Genomic DNA, 14832 nt, shown 5'->3' on the forward strand with positions numbered 1-14832 from the left:
TGCCCGAGTAAACTTGGTAGACATTGTCTTCCTACAAACTTTCTGTGGTGCCCGAGTGAAGCTCAACACATATTGTATTTGAACTTGGTTTACTCTAAAATGCTCAACAAACACTGGAAACTATCTTCATCACCTAAGTGAGCTCGATAGACATTTATTGGTAAAGACTTGACATTTTGTGTAACATCAAAGACAATATACAATTGAACAATTGTTTTCAACAATCTCCCTCTTTGGCATTGATGGCAACACAACATGTCATAATACAATGAAATTTTAGAGAAAAATAAAAGTAAGCATAATATCCTTAGTTTCATTCTAATTCTCATCTATGAGGACTTCCTTTGTCAATATGAACTCCCTCTGACATCAATCTCTAATTGTTATGACTACAATATCAAACTCTCCCTCTTTGATGTCAACTCAAGTTCATTCTCCTTCTTTGACATCTCTAAAATATATGAAAATATCTCTAATATATGACAAAAAAATCTCTCTATCAGACATAAAATATCTCTGTTGTATGACATAACTCTCCCTCTTTGACATCTCATGCCAAAGATAGCATTTTGTGAACTTCCATATACCTGATGTACTAATTCATATGCAATTTTCCCTTTACAATACTGCATCTACTTGACTAATTTTCAACATGCTTGGTTGATGTGTCACTAAAATTTGATTAGTGAGGTTCAGATAGTGCAATGACCCCTAGCTAACCTCTTAGATACAAAAATGCATCCTTAAGTAATGACTTGGTGAATATGTTTGCAATATGTTCTTTTGTATTCACATATTCCAATATCACTTCCTTGTCTTGCACCAATTCTCTTTTTGCAATGTGTTTGGTTTTGATACGCATCATAGAATTCTTGGAAATTTTAATTACACTAGTGTTACCACAAAAAGCAACATATGGATCCTTGATCTCTTCCTTCATACCTATCAACAGTTGTTTGAACCAAATAATATTTGAACAATTGACTGTTGCAACAACATATTCTGCTTCTATTGTTGACTGAGAGGTACAACTTTGCTTCTTGCTTGTCCAAGATACTAGCCTCTTTCCAAGAAAGAATTCTCTACCACTAGTGCTCTTCCTATCATCAATGTTTCTTTCCCAATCAAAATTTGTGAGTGCTTTCAATTCAAAGTTGCCTTTCTTATACCACAAACCATAATCTTTAGTACCCTTTAGATACCTCATGATTCTTTTGATTGTCATCATATGGTTTTATTTTGAATTAGCAGAGAATATTGCCACGATTCCAACTGCTAATGCTATATTAGGTCCTATATGCACCACATACTAAAGTTTTCCAATTGTTGATATGTATGTAGTCTGATCTACTTCTTTTGAATCATCATCTTTGGTAAGTTTATGTCCAATAGACATAGGTATTCCAACTGGTTTAGAATCCTGCATTCCAAACTTCTTTAGTATCTCCTTGATGTATTTTGATTGAGTAATATAGATTCCATCCTTCTTCTATTGAATCTACAAGACAATAAAGAATTTGATCTCTCCAAATATTGACAGCTCAAATTCCTTACTCATTTCCTTAGAAGAATATTTACACAAATCATCATTTCCAGTAAACAATGTATCATCCAAAAGAATTCTGAAAACACAATCTTCTTATCTGGTCCTTCTTTGATGTGTAGGCTGCTATTATCATTAGTTATTTGAAAACCAATCTTTATGAGATACTTATGCAATCTCTCATACCAAGCTCTAGGGGCTTGTTTGAGACCATGCAAAGCTTTGTGTAGTCTACAAACTATTAGGATTAACCTCATATAGATATAATAGTTACATGCAAATACAACCAATACTAGAAAATAGTAGATCACATAAAAGAGAACACAAGACACCAAGATTTAATGTGGTTCACCCAATGCCTGGGCTATGTCCATCAATAGAAAATCTAATATTATTATTATCCAATGATTACAATCTACAATCCCTTACAACTCAATACCACCACAAGAAGCTACAATATCACCATTACATTATGAAATCTCTAACCCTAAGCCTTTTTACAATATAAGGTCATTTTTGGCTTTGGCCGAAAACCCCCACAAGGGCATTGCCCCTCAACCCCACCCTATACTGCGATAGGGAGCGCACCTAGGGCATTGCCCCAAGACCTCACAAGGGTGCTACCACTTGAACCCATCTCAGGGGCACTATCCCCAAACCCTCGTAGAAATAATATGGGGAGAAAATCATACCGAATAAACCTCTAAGTCTAATTAGGCTCCACATCACAACAATCTCCCACTTGGAGACTAATCATAGCACTACTAACCATGTAGCTCCCACTAGAATATCAAACCACCCTGGACTCTGTTGAACTTTTATTTTGTTCAATCTAGAAGACCAACCAAAGCTAAAGAGGAGTTCAACTTCTCCCTTGTTACTACCTTTATAAACATATATGTTGGATTATCTTCCCCAGCTTTAACTGTCCATCATCCAAAACTAAATGAATGATATGGTACCATAATTATATGTGTTTTATCTTTTTGAATGTAGAGATAAATTCTTTGCAAGATGAATGGCACCTTGACTATCTGTAAACAAATAATTATCATTCTAAGGGTGTCCCAATTCTTCCAAGAAGAACTAAAGCCATATCATTTCCATTGTTGCCTCTATAGTAGCAACATACTCTACCTCTATATTGGATAAAGCATTAACCTTTTGTAACCTAGAAACCCAACTCATGGCTACCCCACCAATAGTAAAGACATAACTTGTAGTACTCTGCCTAGTATCAATATCCCCTACCAAATCTGAGTCAACATATCCCTATAAATTAGTAGTAGAGCCCCCAAATTGTAGACACTTATTGGATGTTCCTCTCAGATATCTAAGAATCCATTTAACTGCATTATAATGCTCAATTCTTGGATGACTCTTATACCTGCTAACAACTCCCACTACATGTGCAATATATGGCCTTGTACATACCATTGCATGCATCAAGCTTCCTATAGCTAAAGCATAGGGTATTTGGGACATCTTATCCTCCTCTTCTTGTGTCTTGGGACACATCTCCTTAGTCAACCTCAAATGACCAAGTAAAGGTGTGTTGGCAGCTTTATCATTCTTCATAGAGAAACATTGCAACAACTTCACAATATAATCAGCCTAAGATAATTTCAATTTCGTGTTCTTCCTATCTCTACAAATCTTAATACCAAGAATTTTTTTTGTTGTCCCCAGATCCTTCATACCAAATGAATGTGCTAATTGTTCATTTAATCCCTTAATGTGATCCATGTTAGACCTAGCTACAAGCATATCATCAACATATAAACATAAAATAATGTAGTTGTCATCATCCAACATCTTAATACAAACACAGTGATCTGAATGACACCTACTATATCCATGCTCATGCATAAACCTATCAAATTTCAGATACCATTATCGAGATGCTTGCTTCAAGTCATATAAACTTTTCTTCAATCTACACACTAAGTTTTCCTTACCCTTGACCTCAAATCCCTATGGTTGTCCCATATATATCTATTTATCCAAATCACCATGAATGTTGTTTTAACATCAAGCTACTCCAAATGAAAATCTTTAGTAACCACAATACATAAAATAGTGTGAATAGAAGTCATTTTAACAACAGGAGAGAATATTTCATCAAAATCAATGCCTTTTTCTGTGCAAATCCTTTTACATCTAACCTGGCTTTAAATATTTTCTTACCTCCATCCGCTTCTTTTAACCTATAAACCTATTTATTCTGTAAAGCTTGTTCACCTATAGGAAACTTGCATAAATCCCATGTCTTATTTTTTAGCAAAGAGTCCATTTCTTCTTTCATTGCAGACTCCCACTAATTTTTTATATATACCTATACAACTTCATCATAACATTCAGGTTCACCAACATCAGTAAGTATAATAGAGTACAAAGAAGGAGAAAATCTTTCTAAAGGTCTACTTAGCATTGTTGACCATTGAACATTTATTGGTATGTGTGGTAATTGTTGTTGTGGTTGTTGCAGATCATGAGGAATTGTTGGAACATCAAATTTTAGAGTATCATCCAGCACTACATAATCATCTTCTTTCTTCTCATATTACTGGAACAGATCTTTTTACAACACTTTCTCATTGAATATGACATCCTTGCTTTTTATAATTTTATGATTTTCAAAATCCCAAAGCCTATAAACAAATTCATCAATGCCATATCCAAAAAATGCATATTTCTTTGACTTAGCTTCTAGTTTGGTTCTATTTTCAGAATCTATATGAGCAAATGCTTCACAACTGAAGGTTTTGAGAAAAGAATAACTCACCTTCTTACCATTCCATAATTCCTTTGGAATACCACAACCCAAAGGAGTAGACAGACCTCTATTAATCAAATATACATTAGTATTAATAGTCTCTACCCACATGTTTAAGGGCAACCCTACATGCAACCTCATGCTTCTTGCACGCTCCATTATAGTCCTGTTCATGTGTTCAACCACTTCATTTTCTTGAGGAGTCCTTGGAACAATTTTCTATCTACGAATACCATTAGTGGAGCAATAATCTTCAAATTCATGACTGCAATGCTCACCTCCATTATCAGATCTGAGACATTTTAATTTTTTTCTGGTCTCATTTTCAACCAAGCATTTCCATTTCTTAAAAGTTTGAAATACATCAGATTTTTGTCTAAGGAAATAAACCCATACTTTTTCTACTTGCATCATCAATAAATGTAACACAATAATGAGAGCCACCAAGGGAAGATACCTGAGCTAGCACCCATACATCTGTATGCACAAGCTCTAATCTCTCACTTTTCTTTTCCTTCCCAATCTTCACAAAACTCACTCTCTTTTGTTTTCCTTTTGCAGAAATTTCACAAAAATTGATATTAACACCTTTTGGACCTAGTAAAACTTTCTTTGAATGAAGTACTTTCATAAATTTCTCACTCATGTTCCTAAGTTTATTGTACCACAACATTGTATTAGAATCTACAATAGCTATTTGTTCTCCATACTCCAATTGTTCCTAAACATTCATCATTCTCTGAAACAATCAAAGTAGAAGGAATAGTATGACCTATACAAAGATATAATGTGCCTACTTTCACACCTTTTGCTACTACAAGGGAACCTTTTGAAACTTTCCAATTTTTATTAGTAAAATTAACTATACAACCCTCGTCATCAAGTTGCCCTACTAAAATTAAATTCCTACTCATCCTTGGAACATGTCTTACCTCATGTAGTAGCCAATAATTCTCATTCTACAACTTAATCTTAACTTTTTCCTTTCCAACAATCTAACAGGGTTCATTATCCCCCAAATAAACAAGTTCAAAATCTCCTTGGATATAATCAATGAAATAACCTTTATGAGTGTAGCATGAAATGAAGCACCAGAATCTAAAACCCACGAATCATCAACACTTTCTAAAGACAGAAGCAAAGCATCCTCTTCAGATTTGTTACTTACTACATTTGCCTCCTTGTTCCCATCTGGTTCATATACTTCATTGTTCTTTCAAGTCTAGCAATATTTCTTCTTATGCCTTGATTTACCACAGTACTAGCAATCTATTAGTCCTCTAGATTGAGACCTCTTCCCCTTTGACTTTCCTCTTGATTTCTCATGATTTCTAGAACTCTCAATCATTCTACCTCTACTTTTTTGTTCAAAGCACTTCCTGATGTAGATCCACCTGAGATTTTCCTACGAGTTTCCTCACTCGAAATAACACCAATCACATCATCATATTTTAGGGTATCAATCCAAAAACATAATTACTCATAGTCATTACCAAGTTATTCCTGCTTTCAGGCAAAGAACACAAAATCAAGAGAGCCCTAATTTCTTCATCAAAATTAATACCCACAAAAGATAATTGACTAGTAACAGTATTAAACTCATTTAGATGATCTACAACATATCCACCTTCTTTCATCTTCATATTAAATAAATTTTTCATGAGAAATAGTTTATTTGAAGTGGAGGGCTTTTCATAATTTTTTCTAGGGTTCCCATCAACTCTTTCATCATCTTCACTTTTGTAATGTTCAATGTCATTGATGGTGCTAGGCATAACCAAACGCTTCCAAGTGCCTTTCTATCTAAAATCTGTCATTCCTCATTTTTCATAGTTCCCTAATTTTTAGTCTTTCCTTTCAACAGCTTCCATAAATCCTTCTAATTGAGATAGTCCTCCATTTGCATCTTCCATAACTAAAAGCTTTTCCCATTAAACTTGTCAACCCTTAACTTACCCTTGTCTTCCATCACTCCCACTCAATCATGAGACCTTCTTGTAGAGGATCGCTAAAAAAAATGATGACACTTTGGCTAAAAAAGAAAATGGTGACCATCTAGCTCTATTACCACTTGTTAGGATTAACCTTAGACATAAATAATAGTTATATGTAAGTATAACCAATACAAAAAATAGTAGATCGCATAAAAGAGAACACAAAACACAAAGATTTAATGTGGTTCACCAAGTCCTTGGGCTACGTCCACCAATAGCAAGTACAATATTATTATTATCCAGTGATTCCAATATGCAGTCCCTTATAGCTCAATACCACCGCAAGAAGCTACAATATCACCATTACATTATGAAATCCCTAACCATAAGCCTTTTTAAAATATAAGGTCATTTTTTGCTTCAGGTTCATTGCCCTTGAAAACCCTAATGGGGGCTTTGCCCCTCGACCCCACCCTGTACTGTGACAGGGAGCACACCTCAGGTGCTACCCCAGGACCCTACAGGGGCACTACCCCTTGACCCCGTCTTGGGGGCACTACCCCCAAACCCCTGTAGAAATAATATGGGTATTAAACCATGCCAAATAAACATTTGAATCTAATTAGGCTCCGCATCACAACATAAACCATGTCCCTTTTGCTAGGTTTAACAAAAAAAATCACGTTTCTCAATGTAGACTTCCTCTTCTAAGATTCCATTTAGGAATGTTGATTTCACATCCATCTGATACACTTTTAATCCTTTGTGTGTTGCATATGCAAGGAGTGTTCTAACACCTTCAAGTCTAACAATACGAGAAAATTTTTCTCCATAGTCAATACCTTCCTCTTGAGCATAGCCCTTGCAAACTAGCATTTCCTTGTTTCTTGAAACTTCTCCATTCTCGTTCAACTTATTTTTGAATACCCATTTTGTGCCAATTAAATTCTTATCCTTAGGTCTAGGAACAAGAGTCTAGGTCTTATTCCTTTCAATCTGATCAATTTCTTTATTCATAGCTTCAATCCAACTTTCATTCTCTAATGCATCTTTTACATATCTAGGTTCAAATTCCATAAGCAAACATGTACCTTTCAATTTGTTTCTTGTCATTTTACCAACTGACTAATCTCTAATGATTTTGTCAGGTACATGATGCCTTTTGACATATCTGGCAAGTCTAGGCTCCTTTTTTATGAAATCACTAGGTTCACCATGATCTTTTGAATCATGCTTGGGTCCCACTATCTGTGACTCAGGTCCATCAGATTATGACTCAGTTTCCTCTTGTGAAACTCAGGTCCTTCTGATGACTCCAGTTGTACTTGTTGCAACTTAGGTTGAATTGGAGATTTTGGGGACTTGGGTGGTGAAGGTTGTTGATTGCTACTTGCTTGAACATTAGGAACAATATCAAAGTCATTGTAAACAAAGTTTATGTAGTCTTTAGGTTTCTTATTGCTTTGTTCTTTGTCCTTTTCTGCAAACTTGTCAATCTTCACATGTGCACTTTCTATAACTTTATAAGTAGATAGATTCAAACGCTTATATGCTTCACTCTTATTTAAATATCCCAAAAATATGCCTTCATCACTTTTGACATCAAATTTTCCTTTTCTACATTCTTTTAGAATATAACATTTTTTTCCAAATACTTTGAAGTAACACACATTAGGTTTATAGCCATACCATAATTCAAAAGGTGTTTTATTTGAATCCTTCATCAAATGAACTCGGTTCAAGGTATGTACTATAGTGTTGATTGCTTCTTTCTAGTATTTGATAGCAAGATCCTTTTCTATCATAAGGTCCTTGCACAATCCATGATTGATCTATTCCTTCTTTTAGCAATGTCATTCTGCTGAGGTGTGTTAGGTGCAGACACTTGTCTTTTGATTCCTCTTTCATTGCAAAATTCATTGAATTCATTAGAAATGAATTCTCCTCCTTTATCTGATCTCAAACATTCATGTTTCTTTCTTGTTTCTTTCTCCACTCTAGCCAGATACCATTTGAACTTTTGAAAAGCTTCTAATTTATCATTCAAATACATAACAATCATCATTCTTGAATAATCATCAACAAATAAAATGAGTACTTATGTCTTGTGTAGCTTTCTATGCCAACAGGTCCACAAAGGTCGATATGGACTAGCTCCAACACTTTTTTAGAATGATAGTTTTTGCTTTTAAAACTTGTCTTGCTCATCTTGCCAATTTGACAATTCTTGCATATGCCCATGTTAGGTTTCTTCAGGGTTGATGCCTATATCCCTTTTGTTCTTGCTTATATTTATCATGTTATCAAAATTCACATGACATAACCTCTTATGCCATAACTAGCTTTCTTCTACTTGAGCAATGAAACATGAACTTTGTTTGAGATCTAGGTAGAATAGATTACCATTTGTTTTTTTGTCAATCCCAACCAGATTTCCTTTCCCATCCAATAGATTGGCCTTTCTATTCATGAATTCTACCTTGAATCCAATGTTATTAAATTGAGCCACACTAAGTAGATTATGCTTTAGTCCTTCAACCCAAGAAGCATTATCACATATGAGATCATTGGTTAGTGCAATACAACCTTTACCTTTCACATAACATGGTTCATCATTGCCAGATCTAACACTTCCACCATCATAGTATACCAAGTTCTCAAATTTAGATTTATCACCAGTCATATGGTGAGAACAACCACTATCAATAATCCATGTATCATTCTTACTAATATGTGAGATAAGTCCCATTTTATCATTCTCATCATCTAATTTGTCCTTAACAGCAATGTAAACCATTTCATCTTCTTCTTCACTACTTTCAAAATATTTAGCAATGTAACTAGATTTCTTACCTTTGTCTATGTAGTCCTTGTATCTTTTGAAGTCCTTTCCCTTGTACTTGTCATTATTCTTTTCCTTCTCTATTTGGACACCTTGAAATAATGTGATCAACTTCTTCACAAGAAAAGTAGATCAAAAACATTTTGCCTTTGTACTTCCCTTTGCCCTTGGGAAATCTTCTCGCAAGTAATGCTTCAATGATCATAACCATCTTCATCCTCACTATCAAGTTGGCTTTTATATTTTGCATCTTTCTTCTTGAGTGATAGCTTGGCATGAAATGTAGACTCAAGGTTGCTAGTGTTAGGAACATTGTTATCATAGTTATCTAACTAAAATGTTGTCAACCTTCCCACTACTACATCCAATGTTATATCATTTTTGGTATTGCATCTCATCTCTTGAATTTTTGATACTCTAATTATATATTTGGAAAGAAATTTTTTGAGAATCTTTCTTACAACTATCTCATCTTCTATCTTTCTTCCTAAGGCTCTGATTGTACACACATTGGCCTTCATTTTTTCACTGTATTTTGCAATGTTCTCATCTTCTCTCATCCTCATTTGATCAAATTGACCTTTGATACTTTCTCCCTTGGCTCCCCTTACATTATCATCTCCTCCATTGATGGACTTCAGCTTGATCCGCATCTCATGAGTAGTATCATAGTATTTGACTTCATCAAATTCAACATAGCTAAGAGTTGAAGCAATATTAATCATCATAATATTATGATTCTTCTTTTTTGTAATTTCTTCAATAGTCATAGTTCCAGAAGGTACCACATACTTGGAATCTAGGTACTTTAGACCTAATTCTCTAATGGTTGCCAAATGAAATCTCATGAGTTCCTGCCATGCCTTGAAGTTATCTATGTTCAACTTAGGGATCTCCCTTCTATAAGACACCCTAATATTTATCTTAGGTCCTTGAAACCTTTTTTTGCAAGCACCAAAATCTCTAATACTATTTTTTAGAAATATGAGAGGAGCAATTGAGAGGGAATGGGTGAATTAGTTACCACAAAAATAAATCCTAGATCCCTTAGATGTCAATACAAGTCAAAACCAAACTCTGCTGAAATTGAAAATACTATTGTAACTTGGTTAGCATTAAATCACTCAAAAAATACTAAGAATCAATGGTACTTAAGATGTTTAATGTTATTAACCATAATTAACTTAGTTGCAAAAATAGAAAGCAAATAATATGAACACATATGACACCAAGATTTAATGTGGAAACCCAATTTGGGAAAAACTGCCAATTACAACTAGTTATTGTTTTTCACTCTTTTGAAGTGAGAGTTGTTAGGATTCAACCCTATTTAAGGTTACAAAACACACTATTAGGTGTGACCTTGTTAAAGTATTTAATCACCATGTTAGGAGTGGCCTTGTTAGAAGTCTCTAGACACTTGAATCTAGAAATGCCACCTTGTTAGAGGATTTGGGAAACAACTATTAAGCTAACTCTATTAAGAGATTTGATACACTACTAAAATTTTTAGAGAGTGACAATGATATGACCTAATTTATGATGCAACTATATTGCTGATTTCAAATTTCTATTCTGGCTTGAATACTTGATCCTCCTTGATTAGATAAAGCTTTGTAGCTTGGTCAAATTAGGACACTCTGTTATCCTTCCAATTCGCTTCCTTGGTTTATCTTTTCAATCCCATGCTTCTCTCTTTCAATCCCACAATTTGACCTTATACTTATATCTTTTTGCCTAATCAAGTTGGCTTGAATACACTTACAAATATTCAATATTCATCCCTTAAGTCAGCTAGACTTAAAAAATAAATTCATCAAACTAAATATGTTAAATAAAGAAAATCCTTCGTTAGCTGACCCAGCTTGATCAACACTAACTTAGAAAAGACTCTCTTCAAACTTCCTTTGTTAACCATGTGAACTTAGTTAACACTGCATCTTGAACTAAATTCCTTTGGTAACTAAGTGAGCTCAGCTAACATTGGTCTTGTGCCAACTTCACTTTGGTACCCGAGTGAACTTGGTAGATACTATCTTTCTGCAAACTTTCTTTGGTGCCCGAGTGAAGCTCGACACATACTATGTTAGGATAAACCACAGACAGAAATAAAAACTACATGCAAATATAACCAATAACTAAAAATAATAGAACACATAGAAATGAACACAAGGAACCAAGATTTAACGTGGTTCACCCAATCCCTGGGCTACGTCCACCAAACAGCAAGTCCGATCTTATTACAATCCAGTGATTACAACCTGATTACAATCCGTAATCCCTTACAGCTCAATACCGCCGCAAGAACCAATTTCGTATCACCACATATGAAAAATACCCAACCCTAAGCCCTTTTTATACAAGTATTAAACCGCTTTAGGGTTATAACATGTTGGCCATATGTCGGCCATAATATGTCGGCTACTTCCCAAAAAAAAAAAAAATTCGGGGCGATGCCCCGAACCCCACTATTTATGAAGTATGTATAGTACTTTCCTGATCAGTCACCACAATCTAACATACTGACTCTGAATTTGGTTTACTCTTGAATACTTGAAAGACACTAGAAACTATCTTCATCACCTAAGTAAGTTTGACAGACACTGACTGGTAAAGACTTGACATTTTGTGTAACATCCAAGACAATATACAATTGAACAATTATTTTCAACAATTTTGTCAAAGTCCAACTAATCAAGCGCCTATTGTAATTCCACATAACTAAACCTTTCCACTAGGTCTTCTTGTTATCTCTTTTTCTCAAATCTTCTTCATTAATCATCTTGATATGGCACTCTACTCAAGTAGCAACTATATACACCCTAAAATGGTCGCCTAGACTATGGGCCCCCATTCTTCAATTTATCAATTTCCTGAATCAATGCATCGCAATATTTTATTGAATCAATTCAAATCATTTTTCTTGATCAAATTGCAATTAATTTAATTTTTTCAATTTTTCCTAAGGTTTGATCATTTCATCAATAATCTTAATTCATTAAAAGAAAACATCCCTTTTAAATAAATAAAATAATCTCACTTAATTAAAAAAAAAATCTCTCCTTTAATTAAATAATTTTATCTTATTTAATTAAAATATCTCTTTTTATTAAATAATCTTATCATATTTAATTAAAAGAAAACATCCTTTTAAATAAATAAAATAATCTTATTTAATTAAAAGAAAATCTCTTTTAATTAAATAGTTTTATCTTATTTAATTAAAATCTCTCTTTTTTATTATATAACCATATATTATTTAATTAAAAGAAAACATCCTTTTACATAAATAAAATAATCTTATCTAATTAAAAAGAAATCTCTCTTTTCATTAAATAATTATATCTTGTTTAATTAAAATCTCTCTTTAATTAAATAATTTTCAATCCTTGATTCAACTTTATCAATCTTTGTTCCACCTAGGACAACCGTGTTTTTGTTAAGACAAAATTGTTATCAAAAATTTTATTCTTTGTCCTGATGTGTTCCTAAGTTGACCACACATTTGTGTTGTTTTGAGATCCTAAATTGACCTCACACTTCAACTACATTCTTTGACTACATGTGTTCTCAAAATAATCACACATTACTCAAAGAGGGGAAAATATATGCACCCAAAAATGGTTGCGTGGACTATGACCACCATTCTTCAATTTATCAATTTCCTAAATCAATTCATCAATTTTCTAAATCAAGCATTGCAATATTTTATTCAATCAATTCAAATCATTTTCCTTGATCAAATTGCAATTAATTTAATTACTTCAATATTTCCTAAGATTTGATCATTTCATCAATAATCTTATTTAATTAAAAGAAAACATCCCTTTTAAATAAATAAAATAATCTTATTTAATTATAAGAAAATCTCTCTTTTAATTAAATAATTTTATCTTATCTAATTAAAATCTCTCTTTTTATTAAATAGTCTTATCTTATTTAATTAAAAGAAAAAATCATTTTAAATAAATAAAATAATCTTGTTTAACTAAAAGAAAATCTCTCTTTTAATTAAATAGTTTTATCTTATTTAATTAAAATCTCTATTTTTGGCAAAAAGAGGGGTAAAAATTTATTAAGACAAAAAGGAATACAACGAGGAGAGCTCAACAAGGAGCTCGATCCTGAGCAACAAGATCATCAAATTCTTGCACCATCTCAAAGGACAGTTGCCCCCTATCCCTAATATTCCAACCCGGATCATGACTAGAAGCCCATTTGGCTAAACAATCAGCAGTTCTATTTCATTCATGAGGAATATACATGAACCTAATGAATTGAAAAGAGGAAGAGAAGAAAAGAATCTACTTAACAACAGTGGCCAGCTGCCAACTAACATCCTCAAGCTCTTACGAAGAAAGCATGTTCACCACCACCTGGGAATCAGACTCACAAATAATCTTACTCCATCCCTGCAAGCAACACTGTTCCACAACATATAAAATAGCCTGAGCTTCCATGAGAATGTTAGTATAATCACCCTTATGAACTGAGAAGAAAAATTTAACATCCCCAGAACTACAACGAGCCACTCCACCAATACCAGTTGGACCAAGATTCCCACGGGAAGAACCATCAGTGTTAATTTTCAGAACTCCACAGGGAGGAGGAGTCCAGTGCCCATCTCGGTTAACCTAACCCTTCCTCTGATGGTGAAGCTGCCTAGACATAGAAGGAAACCTATGAGCTGCAACCCCATCCTGCAGATGAAAATTGAGGCGATTACAGATAGCAAGATCAAATGGATCCATACCCCCATCAAGCTCACACTTCACAAGAATAGTTTCCTGAAGAGAATGTGATATTTTCCACCAAAGATGAAAAACACCAAGCCGAACATCTTGGAATATGCGATGATTCCTCTCCAACCAGATATGCCAAAGCATGAAAGATGGGCCAGCAATCCAAGCAACATGGAGAGAAGAAGACTTGGAGGGAGCACTACCTAAGCGAGCCCAGAACTCAGGCAAAGAGGAAGCATGCCGACAAGAGCAACCCCAAGCGCTCCACCAAAGGTGCCATATCTGAGTAGAATAGGAGCAATGGAAGAACAGATGGGAGATAGACTCCTCTCCATCAAAATCTCTATTTTTATTAAATAATCTTATCTTATTTAATTAAAAGAAAATCTCTCTTTTAATTAAATAATTGTATCTTATTTAATTAAAATCTCTCTTTAATTTCAAGGCCTCGACCGTTTACCGATCAAAAATAAGTAAAAAATCTCTCTTTAATTAAATAATATTATCTTATTTAAATAAATAAAAATCTCCCTTTTAATTAAATAAATAAATCCCCACTTAAAGCTCTCTTTTTGATGAAAAGGGAAATAAATCAAATAAAATCTTATAAAGATTTTTTTTTGCACATATCTCTAAGTGGTGTGCTTTTTCCTCTTACTTGCCTTTTTAGGGATTTATCCCACATTGCTCTTGTGAGAAGCCTCCCACCTCCATACTTTCCTTTATAAGGAGCCCTCTCCTTCTCATTCAGATAGATGTTTGTTGCTATAGTATTGTTATATTGCAGGTTTAAAGAGTGATTTTGGAGGAGGAGTTTGAGCAGTAGGATTTGAGCCTTAGAGTTTGGACATTGGAGCTTCATTACATCTTCTCTCTTCTTTTCTTCTCTCATGCATCCATGGCTTTCATCATCATGTTTCTTCCTTACATTTTCATATCAGCTTAGAGTCATATTTTCTTCCATAGATTAATCTTCCATTGTTATTTCCTTTCAC

This window comes from Cupressus sempervirens, chromosome 3, assembly GCF_028749045.1.
Source record: "Cupressus sempervirens isolate cs-2001-9-10 chromosome 3, ASM2874904v1, whole genome shotgun sequence".
NCBI lineage: Eukaryota > Viridiplantae > Streptophyta > Pinopsida > Cupressales > Cupressaceae > Cupressus > Cupressus sempervirens.